Source organism: Pagrus pagrus, assembly GCF_965226575.1.
Source record: "Pagrus pagrus genome assembly, chromosome: 17".
NCBI lineage: Eukaryota > Metazoa > Chordata > Actinopteri > Spariformes > Sparidae > Pagrus > Pagrus pagrus.
This window is the reverse complement of record NC_140201.1, coordinates 19567362-19584999: the sequence shown is the minus strand read 5'-3', so window position 1 is coordinate 19584999 and position 17638 is coordinate 19567362. Positions and strand designations below refer to the sequence as shown.

Sequence of the window (17638 nt, the reverse complement as noted above, 5' to 3'; positions counted from 1 at the left end):
GTACAGCTGAAGCTGATGTGAATGTCATTAGTTCGATCATTGACTCAGATGTGAGAGGAACTGAAAATCTGGACATGATGATGAGTGACTTAATATTGGAAGCAAGATAAAACTATATAATCTGGGCAAAACAGATATGTGCATTATGCTATTTCACGGCAATCAGATGGTTTGATTTGAGATGTTTCAGTGTGGATCAAAGACGTCCACTAAACTAGCCGACTGACAGGCGGACGCTGCATTAGCAAGCCCGGAGAGTGGCTGAAGAAGTGGAATGCTAATACATCTGTTTTTCCCCCACTGCTTTTAGGACTACTTTTACGACTTCGCTTGACACTGAATGACTTTTTGTTGACATTTCCTGCAGCGAGGCCCTGTTTTCTGGTCATTAGCTGGCTTTGCGCAGAGCTCTCTGACTGCCAGCACTAATTCTACACATCTAATTGGCCATCAAACAACTGAAAACCCCGACTGGCGGAGACCAACTTAGGCTGACCGGCTAGAACTGCTCCCAACTCTGTCGCTGACTGATTATGTCTGAATGTTGTGCCAACACGCTTTAGCTGCGACCGTCCTGAGTGCACAGAGAGAGACACTGTTGAACCTCGGTATGTGCCGGGACTCTCCACTGCTGTTATATTTGTGTAGAAATACTGGTGTGAATGCGGTTGTGTGTGTGTGTGTGTGTGTGTGTGTGTGTGTGTGTGTGTGTGTGTGTTCTAAGCGATGGGCGCTGGTCATGCGATCCATGCTGCTGTCTAATTATCCAGATGTGATGGATGGCTTTGATTAAATCATATGAAGGCTGAGACAGTCGCTGCCTCCCTCTGCCTCTCTCTCTTTCCCCCTTCTCTCTCTCTTCCTGTCACACACACACACACACACACACACACACACACACACACACACAGACACTCAGAGGTTGGAATCTCTCCTTTTTCTTTCACTGCATGATATGGGATTTGAGTAGTTCAGAACAGATGAGCCCTGCTTTCAACATTGATAAAAGACATCCATAAATCATCCGGAGTGAGGGAGGAGGAGAGAGAGAGACACAGAGAAGGAATGGGAGACAGAGAGAGAGAGAGAGAGAGAGAGAGAATATAGGCAGGCGCAGAGAAACAGGCAATCAGAAAGAATAGAATATCGTCATTTCAAAAATAATAACGCCTGTTTAATGTTGACTTTCACACGCAATAACTAACAGTTTTGGGGACATTTCTGTTTATCACTTCATGTTTTTTGCAGCATTTCTCCACCATAAATGCCGCGGCTGGCTGAGTTCAGGGGGTTGCCTCTTCTCCCAACTTGTCAGGTTTGGAAATACCAGCAGCGGCTCTGTGCCACAAAACGGCGGACATATTTATTACATGCTCTTTTGTTATCGCTTTTTCATTGCGTCCATTTTCCTGCCAGCGCTACAAAGCAGGAGCTGCGGCTTTTTGACAGTGACAGATGGCCCCCCTGTTTGAGCAGCTCGGAGAAGAAGCTGGAGAGTAAATAACTTCTTTCTTTTTTTTTTTTTAAAGTTTCTTTTTGCACTGGAGGCTGCAATATAAAAATAAGAAAGTGCATCAAGTAATATTCTTCCTGCGTTAAAGGGCCACTTTGTCGTTTTGGAGAAGAAATTCAAACACGCCGAAACAAAAAAACACTGTTTGAAGCTAGAAGGGTGGCAGGGTCCGCCAGATATAAACAAAGTATGAAACCGTGTTGTCCTTTAAGGTCAATGAGTCTCTCTCCTGATAATAATGTCTTCCCCAAAACTACATAGTGCACCTTTAAGTTATTGAGGACGGGGTTGGCGTGCAGGAGAGCTACACGGAGAACGGCTCTCAGCCTGATTCTCTTATCTGCCGCTGATAAGCCGCACTGGAGATAATCAAGAAACACAATTGATAACCTGTTCTCCTGCAGGCTCACTTCCCTCTGCCTCTACACAAACTAAACTACACACATCCCTAATGTGCCTCCTAATGAGACGCCGTCCTTCAGCGCCACAGAGAAAGCTGCCGTTTGAAGTTTTACTTTCCCAGAAACCATATGCTGACAGCCAGGAGAGACCGGGCACCGAGCCACGGAGCCGTATGCACACGCACACATGTAAGCACAGATACGCACATGACTGCGGTAATGTATGCACACCCACACACAGACAGCCATTCAGAAGTGGCACTCGAGTGAAGGGGGGGGGGGGAGAATAGAGGGAAGTGACTCATCTCTGCAAAATACACCTCACATGACATCAATTTAAAGCCTCTCTGCAGCTCGCTGTACTGTAAAACGAGGTTTCATCAAACACGCTGCAACTAACTGCAGTTCATCTCAGTTATGGAGGGTGACCTTTATCAATAGCAGTGATATACACTAAATACAGTATTTATGTGAGCATCTGCAATTTGTCGTATCTGTGTTTCCACACTTATCCAATCGGGTTATTGAACGTAAGTGGTATAAATCACAAGTTAGAGCTGTTGCAGTCACCAGCTCTTGGCCCTGTTGAATTCCCAGGCAACACTCAACCACTGTTAATTAAATGATTCATGCCCGTGCTGTTGCTCCTGTGACCTGTCGAAAAGACTTCAGTGAAAAAGGCCGACTTATTTGTTACCTCGAGTTTATCGGAACAATGACAGCACGCCCTTTTCAGGAAGGCTAACGCGACTGTAAGTTGATAAAGAATGGTAAAGTTGTAACCCTCTCCTTGTTTCCTCCCTGGGTCACATTTCCCCGTATTTCTCCCAATTTATGACATTTTTGACTGATTTCAATGAATTTTATTTTCATTTTTATGACACACATTTCCCCCTTTTAGTTATTATAACCACTTTGTGGCGCTTTAACACATGCACTGTTGTGCCTCGTCCTCTTCTGAGTGAGAGAAGTGGAGGGGAGGACGCATATTAAAAACACATTTTCTTTGAATTCCTTGAATCTCAATGTTTTTTCAGGGGTAGGACCCCCACAATCCCACTGTAATCATCCTTGTTTTCAAGGACAAGAGGTCGTCGAGTAAGAGTTATGGAGATTAAACACAGTTAGTACACAGCCTAACTGTCTTGAGGGCCAATCAGCATAAAAGTGTGTTGGGACACTACATAGTTTTGATCAAGACTTGATTTAAAAAACTGAACAAACAAACTGACCTTAAAGGACAACATCATTTCATACTGTTTTACTTTGTTTATATGTTGCGGACCCTGCCACCTTTCTAGCTTCAAACAGCGTTCTGGGGACTGACCTCTCAGTTGGGGCTCCTTGTCATGTTTCAGACGTTAATGAGCTGTCAGCAACATTTCATTTCACAGTTCCATTAAACTTTATCCAGTTTTTCACAAAGAGAGAATATCAGAGACATGTCTACAAGCTGATTATTAAACCGTGCAGCAAAACTTTTCTTCCTTCCAAGCCCATTGATCATCTCACCGCCCGTCAGACTTATCATTCTGCGAGACTATCACATTCTAACCTTTACTGATGAAACCTAATCAAACCACAAGCTCTACTGAAGGCACTCCTGGTGGCATGAGCAGCATGAATCACACTCAGATGTCTCCATATAGAAACTGATGGACACGGCAGAGAGAGGCGTCTTCATCTGTCACTTCCACATAGTCTATTATTTCCTCATATCGGGACAGCTCGTCACGTGTTATCGCTTACACAACACTCACACCTGTCAGAAGTGAATTGCGCCGCACTCGCCCCCGACAGCACTGACAGGTACGGCGTATGACCATGGCAACTGTGCAAAGCTATGTTAGGGTTGAATACACAGGGTTTCCGCTTCTTACAGCAGCCCGTCACAAACACACACACACTCGCGGGGCACTTTGTCTCTAAGTGGCCCTCTCTGAAGCTACGCATACGTGGCACCGTCAGAGCTCCGTATAGGCTGCTTAATCGAACTGTGGACTGAAAGGAGGGATGCGTGCCTGCATCAGCCGAGGTGGTGATGGATAAATAGGTGAACAGGGAGGATAAATAAACAAAATAACCAATGGATGGGAGGGAGACGGATGGAAGACAGTTAAGTGGTTTCAGCCAATTAGAGAGGGAGAGCAGATAGATCCAGAGTGCTTCCAGACACCAGATGGACTGAAGAGCGCTGGCGTCACAGCAGTAACAAAAGACTCAGGAGAGAGGAGGGAGGGGAGAGTGAGGAGAGGAGGAGACTGAGGCTAAGAATAGTCGTACAACCTCGGGCCAGCACAATCGGTCGGCCCTTCCTGCTATTTTTTACTTTACTACTGTGGCAGCCAGCGCTCGTCTGACATCTTTCTCTCCTTTCTTTCTATATCAGTCTCCCCGCTGGTCATATTTCAAACTGTAAGGCCGACTCCGTCGCAGAACAATCGGCACATTCCCGACGCACCCTCGGTACGTACAGCTCAAACAGTTGTGTGCAGCGTTCGGCCGTGAGTGTCGATGGCGTCTTCAAAAGCAGAACATCTACAGAGAGTAACTCAATCGATACCGGTTCACACGTGAGATCAAACACAAGGCCGCGGAGAGAGAACAGAGCGAGTGGCACGCTTCTGATCCCCACTTTCTTAGAGCTGCTTCACTGACGCCGGTTAATCCTTGAGAGGTTCCACTGGGAACCCTTGTGCGCTTCTCCAGGGTATGGATTTCAAGGACGCACAAGACAGAAGTGGGATTTACATACATGTGAGGGTGCAGGTGACAGGAATTACACTTGAGTGTGCACATGCACACTGTCTACTTACCACAGTCTCATCAGGAAATGGTGCTCCATGTCGTCAGGTAGAAACAGGCCGGCTGAATGAACTCGCTCTCAATCACTCTGCAGAGAGGAAAAGACAAAGAAAACGTCAGGGAAGCTCCAACTGCAAAAAAGCTCACATGGGCTAATTTGAGCGAGCACTTTCATACCTGGCAGGAAGCGTGTAGCTTTGCTCTCTTTTATTTCTCTACAGTACATCCCTCCCTCTGTCATGGGAAACGCACCCCTCCCCATAAGCTCCGACCTGTAAAATAGTCCCTGGCGGTGCCTGAAGATGTAATGTGGTGGAAATTGTGCGGCTGTGCCTGTTGGTCCCGAAACAAGAGGCTCCCCTGGCTGCCTGGCTAATGCTAACTTGGAGCGCTAGGCCCCGGACACGCAAATGGAGGCACGACCGGAGGATATGTGGAGAGGTGAGCGAGGGAGCAGTGGAGAGAGCAAAATTAGCAATGGAAATGAAGGGATTGGAGGGAAAGAAAGAAGTACAGAGGAAAAAAGAGAGAGGGGACGACTAAGAGGCTAACAGCTTAATTGAGTGTGTGCTGCATCCAATTACCTCCTAAAGGTAGCAGAATGTGTGAAATCACTTTAGCCTCCAGAAATGAAAAACACACACACACACTCACAGACACTGCGGCTCACACAAAAATATCACCAAGAGTGTCACCTGATGTGTGTGTGTATATGCACCTGTGTTCATAACAACAGAGATAATAATACAAACATGACATTGTGTGCTCCTGGTTGCTGTCTGAGTGAGCTGCATGCTAAATGCTACTAAGCTAACAGAGAAGGCCATAGGATTCTGAACATTGTATTACCTTTCCATTAGTTTTAGCTGTTCATTATATTACCACTAGCTGTTAGCATTTGCTCCGTAGGCATTTATGTCATATTGTGTATCATTAAAACTAGAACAAGAGAAAAAATATAGCATTGTGTGCTCCTCCTTTCTGTGTGTGAGTGGTGAGTGAGCTGTATGCTAAATGCTACGAAGCTAACAGAGGATGCCGCAGGGTTCTTAACATTTCTTTCTCGTACCATTAGCATTACCCGTTTAGTACGCAGTACTAGCGGTTAGCATTAGCTACCTGGCCTTTTTTTCTGTCATTATCTGCCTCAATAGATCTAGCGCATAAGACAAAAGATGAACATAGCATTATGTGCTTGTGTCTGAGTGAGTTGTATGCTAAATGCTACTAAGCTAATAAAAAGGATTTGGAACATTTTATCTCTGTTTCATTAGCATTAGCTGTTTATCACAATGCTATTCTCTTTTAGCATTAGCTGTTTATTACATTACTACAAGCTGTTAGCATTAGCTCCCTGGCCTTTTTTATTTCTTTCTGTCACATTATAGCTAGCGCATGAGACACAAGAAAGATCATAGCATTGTGTGCTCCTCCTTGCTGTATCTAAGTGAGCTGTATGCTAAATGCTATTAAGCTGACAGAGGATGCCACATGAATCTAAATATTTTATTGCCATTCAATTAGCATTAGCTGTACAGTACATTACTAGTAGCTGTTAGCACATTTCCCTGGGCTTTTTTTCTGTCTGTCATATTGAGCCTCATTATAGCTAACGCACACCCTCAGCATGAAGTTTGAGGCTCCATGGCAACAGCAGCCAATATACTGTACAGACTACATTTAGACTTCTAATCTACAAGATGACTGGATGCATGCCTACAATTCCCAAATGACTCAACAAGAGCCTGATTTCATTTCAGCAGTATCACCTGCTAATTATATTCCACTAAGCACAATAGAGTTGTTTCATACAGAGTCGCATTCAGAGACCGAAGGGCACAGTCCATGATCACAGAGAGGTTTTCAATATGCATTGTGTGACATGAGGCGCTGTATCCTTGCCAATCCTACACGGAGGATCCGCCGCTGTCGTTCGTCAAGCGGAGCATGGCAGATGCTCTCGCGAGCTCCCATTGATTTGAAAAAAGTGTGTCTGTGTGTGTGTGTGTATGCATGCGTGCATGTGCGGGTGTGATGCGTCGCTAGCTAGCTGCAGAGATAATTAGAACACAACTCTTTTGCCGTCCCTGCAGGCCACTGATCCAGCTGCTTTCATCTAATATAGGTCAGCTGTGACAAAGCCCTCAGCATGGACACTGATCAGCTCTGCTAGCTCGCTCATACATAAAAATATGCAGCTGAACTACATGAACACACATGGACATGCATGTTGATGGCACAATATGTGCGGTGAACATTGAGACATATGCAGGTAACATGCCCGCACTACGGCTTCTACACTCATGATCGCAGACACAGCCAAAAACTCCACACACTCGGGGCCAGCCAGTGTCCAGCTACTGCTAAGAAACACACCGCCCACTTCACAAATACCTCAGGTAGTGCAAATGAGCTGCCCTCAGGTCAGCGTCTCTCACAGCTGAAGAAAATATTGCCAGGCATAGTCAATGCAAATTCAGTCACTCGCTCCAAAAATCAATGCCAGACTGGAAATTGTCTTTATTTTCTCTGACAGTAAGTATGTGTGTTTAATACTCTCTAGCACAAGAATTGCATTAGTTTATAGTCATTTGCGGTACGAGGATATGGAGGATTAAACTACCAGAACCTCAAAAGCACTAAATTAAAATTGGACACAACAAAGGAGGTAGTGAATGAATCCATTTTAAAATTCTGTTCGCTGACTTTTTTTGTTTAAAGTCTCGCAGCTTTTATCAATCCAGTGCATTCCCAATACCTCAAACATGAGCCGTCAAATCCACAACTTGGGGAATAGAAATAAGTAATCCACTCTCAATAAAGGAGACCAGTGGCGGACCCAGGATGTTTGAGGGCTCCACCTGATACAGCAAGGCACTGGAAGTCCACGATCATCACATTTTCAGCCACATACTGTGAGATTTAATATCATACCATGCCTTCAGTTAAACAGAGATGTATAGATATATGTTACGACAGGCTGTGACTGGCAACACAAGAGAACTGAGGATTCTCATTATTTGCCAGTCTCGTTGTGCGCGCCTAGAAAATTGTGTTCTTTTGCTCGGCTTTCCAGTTAGTCTTGCAGTGTATCCTCTCTCTTTGTTTTCTTCGTTCAGCGTAGCTGGAAGAGAGCACATTTGTTTGAACACTCTGTTCTTTGGCAACAGCTGTGGGACTCAAAGTTCTCCTCTGCATAACCCCTAAAAATGCAGAGAGCGCTACAGCTTGGTTAGCAGTATAAATCCTCAATAACCTCGTAGACACTTCCTGAAATGCATGGGCTGTATACACACACAGACATATACAGAGTCTGCACACTCAGAGTCACTCTCTGTACTCTCCACGCCAACTTTCAGTGTACAGTCCAGCCACCTGTCACCAGGGGTCACCTCAATGAGGGTCCCCGGGCCAAGACTGCGGAGCTTGATGGGATGCAAACTGAAGAGCAGCTGGGATGAAGAGGAGCGAGGCAAGAGAGGAGGAAAGCAATTATTTTCTCCCTTTTCCTCTCTGCACTGCACCGCGTTGACCCTCTATTCCAAAGGCCACATTTATTAAGTGCCACCGCTGATGTAAAGAGTACGACTAGTGACTGCTTCACCTCCTCAGGTGCTTTGTTCAACCTATTGTATTGATGACCAACTCAACAGAAAAGCATCATTATCTTCTGCCTGCTTCCCGACAATGGGCTCACTGATGGGGCAATAATTGGTGCAAATTACAAAGTGAACAAGTAGTGTTGTAGCCTTTGGGATGGCTTGATTGAGAGGCCTACGCTGTGTCGCATTGCGGGAGATCCATGGATTCTCCTGATTCTAATCACCACTTTTCTTCCTCATTCAGCCTCTCTTTATTTTTTCTCCCCACGCATGCCCGGAGAATGCAAAGCTAGCAAGTGGGATCATGCAGGGCTTTTAACAACTGCGGCTATTTATGCAAATACAATCAATATTTGATAGTCCCCCTTCTCTACTGACTCTCTCCCTCCCTCTCACTTCCTCTCTCCATCTCCCTCTCTAACAAGAGACTGCAGTAGGGGCATTAATTAGGGCCAGACATGCGCCAAGGATTCCCCACAGGGCTGAGCAGCAAGGCCAGTTCATACCAGGCCAGGAGAGGACAGGCTTGGCCTGACCACTGCAATCAGGAAACAACGAGAGACCACAGAGGCGGCAGTTGCCGCACAGCAATCCACAACAGCCCTGCTTAACTTGATGAGTTTGATTTAACTAGCTTAAGAGATGAGGGAAGTAAAACAAACACTAGTATTTTTCGTAGATAGCTTTTAATTTGTTTAAACTTGGCGTTATTTCCTTTCGACTGGATTGTTCAGCTAAATGACATTTTGCTAAATCCACCCTCAAGCTCACGACTCTCGCTCAGCTCCTGAGCAGCTTCCAGTAATAACAGTGGCAGGCTGAAAGTTATTCATTTTTTTCACCAATAGGTCCTTCATGTCCTGAGACAGAGGTAGAAAAGGAGACATTATCTACCATCTATCATTTCTAGCCAGCAACTGTCAGTTTCAACAACCGTCGCTGGCAGATTTTATCAGCTTGAGCTTGCTAGCTACTTAAGATAACTTTTTAAGGTTAAAGCTTACCTGTTTTAAAATTGAAGTACTGTAAAGGAGTCCCTCTGTACATTTATTGAACCGAGATGCTGAACATCCCAAGTAAAAAGTCTTTACAATGTAGAAGCGTTTCTTGTATTGCAGTGAGCTAGTTAGTCCTAGAAAAGAAAGTAAAATAGCAAAACAAAACACAAAAGCTAATAATAACATGAGGAATCAGGTCAGTAAGGAGCAAAATAGGCGGGAAAATGGGCAAAGAGAGGAAATGAGAAGCAAAACATGACACGAGGGCAGAACTTCAAAATGAAACAGGAAGTGACAAAACCAAAAACTCAAACCATGACATTGGGTTGTCAAACTGGGCAAACCCAAGATCCAAGACCCAAGAAAGATGTACTGTTGCCGCACTGAGCAGCAACAAACTTTAATTTTTCTTCTACATGTCACAAACTCCCAACAACTTCTGCTTTATGGAAACTCTGATGGTCCAGAGCTCAGTAGTCGATGACCGTTTTTTTTTCTTTGTAAAGTGCATTACTGTATTCTCAGCTTTAGGGTAACTGCTAAACCCAAAGAGTCCGAAAGGCTTAGTTCTGTTTGCAAACCACTGTCCCACATTTAGGACAGAGCACATACTGTATATTCTTATTAACTTCACAGGGATTTCCACTGGATTAGGTTCAGACAACCCAAGCAACTTCCTTAACACCAGCCATTTCCAATTAGATCCTATTAACAGAACACTGACTTCAGCTCTGCAAACACCCTATAGGGGATTTCTGTCGGCTTAACAGACGAGGGAAAGTTTAATAACAGTTGCATGTATTCCTTCCATATAGCGAGAATATACTGTTCTGATTTCCTTCATTCCAGCGCACCATGCGATAACCCCCAGATCCCACCAATGCACATCGACTAAGACATACAGTTAAGTATCATGCCTATCATATATGTACCCTGCAAGGATCATGCTAATAACTTCTAGGAGATCATGTATACTGTAAAGTCCCGATGCACCCTGCGTGCTGGAAGGAGCTCCATTAAGCTGCAAGTGAGATGAGCCTGAGAGAGTGCTCGGGTCAGGCTTTCTCAGGGAGAGAGGAAAAAACGAGATAGAGAGAGAAGAAAGCAAGGAAAGGATAAATGCGTGACGATCTATAAGAGCTGATCCAGATCCCACAGAAGGATGAAGAAAAGCAATAAAAGAAAGAACATCATGAGGAAAGGTTAACAGAATGGTAAAAGGGTCACTAAAATGGAGAGAAAGGTATTTCTTTGCTGCCTTTTCATACAGAGTTCAGTCTCAGGGCTCGTCCCGGTGAGCATTTATACCAACAAGATCAATGCATTTCACTGGAATATCAGCAATTAGTAGATCTGCTCACATCCCTTCACCGAGGCAAAGTAAATTTACGCAGTGCTGCGAGGTAGAATTCGGACTTTGGTCCATTCTGACACACACATCCCTGCCCTCAGCCAAATCGCAAACCGTTTTGACAGTGCTGACCTTTCAAAGAACCGGAGAGTCAGAAAACGGAGGAAGTTATCATATTAGCTGTGCAGTACCATGCAATTTTATATAACCCTGCCTTGTGAGTGTAAACCAGTCAACAAAAAGAGATGTGGCATGGTATGCAGGCAACCAGAGAGCGAGAGGTGGATGAAGTGTATTAATGTCCAGTTAAGACTTAGACTGATGTATCGTACACGATCAGGTCATACTCTGTCTCACTGTAACTCTTTACAGTACATAGTTTCATTAATGTGTTGAGAGGAGCGACGATGGGAATTTCCGCCCTGTGTAATCACTGAATATGTTCCTATACTATTAAATTAGATTATATACCACAGGGCTCCAGATGACTTTTCACAGTGGTTGCGATGGAGCACGTAACTTTTTCATGTAGGCACCCCGGCACATTATGTAAGTGCACCTGATAATACTTTCTAATGTAATCTCTTAACACAATATGTAAATTATTGTAAACAGTAATGAAGGTGCAAATGCAAGTTTTTCTTCATTTAGATCACAGCACGGGTTTTATTGTTTATAATAGAAACTGAATTAATAACTAAATTTCAGGCGTACTGGTGCAACTGATGAAAATGTTTAATGTTAATGTTCAAACACTTGTGACAAAGATATTACAGGGTTTGAGTTGAAAAAACGCAAACTATATTTGTGTTCTTGAGTGTTGATGATGAACTGAGGACTCTCTGCTCTCTGCTCTGTTGTCTGGTGGTACGGCAGCAGATACTTCTGCAATAAAGGTTATTGTTTAAAATGACATCAGTGCGCTTCAGTCAACTTCACCACTAATTTAATAATTACAAATGTATTAGTAATGTCTTAAAGAGAAGGTTCGTATCAGCACATATTGGACAACATCGCAGAGATTTAAGGCTTTACTAGACGTGGTTTTCTGCAAAGAAGAAGATCCTTTTGTCAACATGTTGACAAATTACAGCTATCCATTCAGTCTCCATGTGGTATCTCCTTACAGTTTTGAGAAGGCACATATCAGCCATGGCTTCAACACCTAATACTTTACTATAAATCAACCTTGACCTGACAGTGTCACCGAGTCCTAGGCACCACCTATTTTCTGAGTACTTGGGAATGAATTAACTGAAAAAGGATCAATGAGGACACCTTGACCTACAACAAAATGCAAATAGTGTCAGAAAAAGATGGATTTTGGGTTCTGACACAAAATGTTGTTTGCTGCGTCACTTTATGTTCTTCACAGAAACTTTTTATGACATCACCACGAGTTGATACCTTTACACTGCTGGCCTCCGCATGACCTTTTTCAACATGAGGACTGTCACCTTGCCAAATCCTCTCCACATGAGCAGCTGGATAAAGATCTTGTTCTTGGACACACACACACACACACACTGGCAACTGGCTGCAAAACAAGCACCCCCGCCTCTCGTCTTAATGGCTTTTAGACTCTGTTCTGACTGTACACAAATCAAATGAATTTACCAGCTCGAGGCACGCCTGCAGACAGACTGCACATTAGAATGAGGTGGTAGTGATATGGTGCTCTTAAGCTGGCACAGGCCTGCATGCATAAATCAGAGGAAGCACCGCTGAGCTGAACAGAGGAGGTAAACGGAGAGAAGGGCACGGAGTGGCTGAAAAAGGTAAAAAGCCTCAGAAGGACACAGAGTTGAGACAAATCGGGGAAATGGAAGCTGAAGCAGAACAATGAAGGGACAAAAGTCTTCTTTCTGCTTCACTGGGCTTCCTACAAGTGAACCATGTGTTATTGTTACATCTGTGCATGTACTGTAAATGTGTCTGCTTATATGACTAAGTGTGCAGCCGCAGCTGTGCTTCGCTTCACGGTCATGTATCTTTATGGGTGCACCGACACGCACAAACACACACATATTCTCTGTGGTCAGGGCAAAACACTTAGAGCCCAGCTCCGTCTCCAGCGCTCACCTGACAGCTCACCATTTTTCATAGCATTTCTCTCTCCCTCGACTCTAAAGGATCCCTCGGTCCTCATTAGGCGATTCCTTGGCAGCAGCTGGATACAGTAAAGGAACATTTCCTCTTCTTCCTTCACTCTCTCTCTCTCTCAATCAACCCCTCACCCTCTCGCTACCTTCCACTTGTACAACATACACCTTTCTTTGCCTCTAAAACTGTGGCCCACCTTTTCATAAACTGCTCTCCCTCTTTCCTTCCCTTATTTTTTTCTTAATTGCTCGGCTCTCCCAGGACGCGAGAACGGGACGATGAGGAACAACTGAGCAAAACAATGACCTGAAAACAAATTTGCAGAGTTCAACATGGCCCCATATTACCTCCCGTTATTCGCTAGTCACAGACGGGCAATTTGGAGAATGACTTAAGTTATGATTAATTCATTCCACTGCTGCTGGTGAATAAAGCAGTAGCAAAGATGCCCCACAGCATCCAAACAATCAGTGTCTTTCTCATTATTCTCAGTCAGACCTGCGAAAGATTTGGTTTATGTGTGGGCGTTTGAACGTATTCGATATGTACGCACATGCGTGTGTGAATCTCTAAATGTAATTTTTCGTCCGTGTCCCTTCACCCGAAACCCAATTCCAAGCTTGCTAATGCATTATGGATCATTAGACAAATATACCGACGGCGCACTGATTACAGAAATGAATGATGCATGCTGTTGTGTAAGCGTGTGCGCTTGCAAATGTCTGTGTTCGGATGCGTGCAGAGAGGTCATTTAAGAGAGACAGACTCAAGGCAATGAATAGGATGTCCATTAGTGTCAGACTATTGGTAATACGACACAGGGGTTACAGCTAGGGTTTACAACCACGTCATCAGGTTCAACTCAAGGTCACCCACAGTGAATCACAGACAGCTGGAACCATATTTTCTAGTCCCCACGATGCATTGATCCGAAATTAAAAAGACCAAAGTCTGATGAAAACAAAAAAAAGTAATTAGTCCGATGCCTTCAGCGATGCCTTCATACTCATATTCTTGTATTTATAGCGTGCACACGCTTCAACTGCGCCTGATACTTCATCTTCAACAGACTCATCAACTGTCCCTTTGTCCTTTGCTACTTACACAACTTAAACACAAATGGACACTTCTGCACCACGAGCAAGGCATGGACAAGCTTGTGACAGGACTCTCAGTTAACGTAAAGTGGACATCGATTCTACACCAGGCATGACAGCAATAAAAAAAGAAAACAAAGACAAGAAGATTTGACAATGTCATATCTTGCCCCGGCTTCACCAGCACAATGATGGGTAATGAAGAGAGACCAGTGTGTTGTGTGTCTCAAAATATTAGCTTCTGGCACTAGGAAGGAACACTGGACTGTCATTCACTGCCGTCGCTTTACTAAAGCAGCATCTGCTCTTTTTGAATGCTGCACTTTTTTACATCTTTCACTACACAGGAACAAACAGGGGGCAGCAGATTACCAGAGTAACCGCTAACTGTTGCTGGCTGTAGCTGCCATTAGCTAGTTAGCTCGATTAGCCGTGCAGCTAGTGGCCCGGACTGGGAGCTCTGAGCACTGGGGAAGTCTTTATATTTATGATGTTTATGGACTAGGGTGACCAGGCGTCCGGCTTTAGGCCGGACAGTCCGGATTTTCAATGCCCTGTCCGGTGTCCGGCGCAGCAAGCCGGACGCGTATTTGTCCTCCTTTTTGAGGTACTAGGCTTGAAGAGCGGAGTTTTTCATAGCAGAGATGAAAACTCCGCTGCGCCGGTGCGCCGGACGCCGGACAGGGCATTGAAAATCCGGACTGTCCGGCCTAAAGCCGGACGCCTGGTCACCCTATTATGGACTGCCGTTAGCATAGGAGCTTTGGACCAGGATAGGCCGGGGCTAGCTGGCTAGTATGCTAACTTCAGGAGATAGCCTATCTCTACTAAAATCTTACATCCTGCACCTTTAAGTACACTTCAAAATACATTTTGCAGGAGCTTGCGAGCAAAAGACGTGTATGTGTGTGGTTAGGGCTTTAGGATACAAAATATTATCTACTGCAGAAGAAGTTTGAGATCCTCTGACTGAAATTATCTCCGGCGCTTCAGCGTCAGCTCAAATTTCAGTTGCTGTCACTGTTTACGGTTGAAGTGACTGTTTTCATCTTTGACACGAACAGACAGCACCGTCAGCTCTTGTAAACACACTTGAATTGTCCTATTAAAACGTTACCTTGTCTAGTTCCTCTAATGTGTCCTTGTTGAATGAAAACAAGTGGGACCTCGATGTTCGCCCCTCTTAGATAAAAGGACACCTTCATGGGCATATAACCAACCAGTGTTTACACTTCTCAATGAACAAGCCGATTGTATTTAAGCCCTCGCAACATTTTCAAGAGTGCTTTGGATTTCTCTGTCATCACAGAGCATCAGCTGAATTACATTTCCTCTCAATGGTCCCGTACACAGCCAAATAAATGCGTCTGTCCACCTACATCTCTACTCTGATCTCTAATTATACACTTTGGATTTGACACAACATCCCAACGTGCAGCGGCGACCCTGGTTTTCCACATCTTATTTCATGTGCCGCAGTGGGGTTCAGCCAATCAGAAGCGTAGATTTCCACAGGAGGAGGGTGCTGAGTGAATCAGAGCAAAGTGTAGGGGTCATGTCAAGGTCACAGATGATGTCATGGTGGAACGAGTCTCTTCAAGTGAAGTCATCAAAGCCTCATTATTCCTTTCACTCAGGTCCGCTTGGGCAAATTAGCTTCACCAATCAGATGCATGTGCATGTGTGTGTGTCTGTGTGTGTGTGTGTGTTTCACAGTCTAATTTGTGCCAGTGCCCAGTGTGAGTGCAAAATGAGCTGGCTTTTGTGTGCCTGTGCGTGCATGCGTGTGTGTGTGTGCGCGCAGGTGCTAATTGAGTTTAAAATTCAGGCGTTCAAAGAAACACACAGCACTTGTGGTCTGATGCTGTTCATGGAAAAGGGCACATCATCATCAAAACGTGCACCATCAAACAGCCCCATTATAAAGACGCGTATGAAGGGGGAGGCAGAGAAGAAGAGGGAGGAAGAAAGCGTCCAAACAGTTCACAGGCGACACAACTTTCCCTTCTTTTACCTGCCGAGCTGTCCTCGCTAGTTACATTTACACATCCTTTTCATCTAAGCGAAAAAGTGACGATAAACAAACACGAGAGGAGTTTATTTATCTTTAAATCGTCTCCGACCTGTCGTCGCGCGCACCGACGGAACCGCTGGGCGTAACATTCGTCACGGACTGGCTGCCTCCGCTGCAATTTGCATATTTCCTGTTTGCATAATGCACATAGGTTTGTGTGCCTAATTACAGTATAACGAGCATCAAAATGGATCGCTTGTGTATATCTTCTGTTCGGGGAGTCGGTTTGTGATCTGAACAGCCATTTGCAGTGTGAGCGTGCCTGCATGTGTATATTTACTTGCATGTTTAATAAAGCGAGTGACCCTGTGACCTTTAGGGAAAAGTTGATGTTTCACACACACACAGGCAGGACCACACACTGGGTGTCATATTGGGTGAATGCATTGTTTTGCAGATTGAGTATTCACCTTATCGGGGGAGCATGTAAAACACTCCATCACATGGAGCTTTGCTAAAGGCCAGCTCTGTCACAGCTGCTTTGCGAGTCTCAAGGTAACTGCTGCACATACATACACACCCACATAACCTGTATGGACAAACATGACGCCATGGAAAAGCATCCAGTGCGTCTTTCTCAAGCAAGCCTCAGTTTCCCCTCTGATAGTCAATATGTGTGTTCACCTGTGGAAATGCAAAATAAACCGCCTTTACGTCTGCGTCTGATGTAAAACACTGTGACAAAAACAATGAATTCAAAAATCAATTTTCCGACATATATATATTTAGCGTATAACAATTAGCGGGTAAAAAAAGCAGCAACGACTAGAATCACACAGTAGATGTCAAACAGAGCTAGGTGAGCACGCAACAGAGAGAAGGAGATAGGGACAACTAGACTCTAATTAGCGGATGGGAGCAAAGCGGTGCTAAGAGTTTTGACAATGAGGAATGTTGTAATTCCGAATCTTCCTTCCTCCCCTCCCCTCCCATCCCGCCGCCCCCCCCTCCCCTTTAATTGGCTGTCACGAGTGTCTTGATGTATGTCTGGTATGTGCGTGCGTGCGTGCGTGCGTGCGTGTGGCAATTGTCAACATCAGACCACCGTGGGCTGCGGTTGCGTTGGATGATCGGCCGCATCATTAATGAGGAGGTGATTATCTTATTCCGTGTGACGACGCTGACTGCATTTGGGACCCACACACACACTCGAAGGCTCTGACTTTTTATTTTTCTCTACCAGTTTTTTTCACTCAGTTTCCATCAATCCGTCAATTTGTCAGCCCTTTCTCCGACACGGCTTTCTCACTTTGATGCCCCTCACATTATACCCACGCTTGAACGCACACATCAGGGGTTGGGGAGTCAGGGAAAAATGAGTGGAAGAATGTGGAAAATGCCACCCAAGTGATAATGATAGAAAAAAATGCCCATGTGTGTGTGTGCATTAGCTAAGTGCCCCTATGTGTTCGTGTCCATTGCAAGTTTAGCAAAAAGAGAAAAACGGAAAGTTACAGAGATGTCGCACAGAGTCGCAGAGAAATAAAAAAAGCAAAGTAAAAAGAGAGGTAGCAACTCGTTTTCTCTCCTACCGAGATCCATCTTCAGCCTGTGCTATGCCATCTTTACTGCTTGGCTTGTAGCCCTTAAGCAATACAGGGATTAGCGTAAAATTTGTTCTGTGAAGCTCCTGCTGTACTATGTGGCTGTGATCTAAAAGAATCTATCTCAATGCATTAAGACCGGAGGGAGAG

The 17638-nt window shown here is 44.7% G+C and overlaps 1 protein-coding gene across 2 annotated transcripts in view; it reads right to left on the bottom strand.

Moving 5' to 3' along the window:
* The window catches only part of dlgap3 (discs, large homolog-associated protein 3), a 126723-nt gene that overhangs the window by 57501 nt on the left and 51584 nt on the right, over positions 1-17638 (bottom strand). Inside the window, exons 1-2 of one of the 2 annotated variants that reach the window (XM_084379395.1) lie at positions 4897-4965; positions 4731-4807 (exon numbers count right to left, since the gene is read on the bottom strand). The gene's annotated coding sequence lies outside the window, so the exon portion shown is untranslated. Of the gene's footprint in view, positions 1-4730; positions 4808-4896; positions 4966-17638 lie in introns of those variants that run through there. The other variant, XM_084379394.1, reaches the window with a different exon arrangement.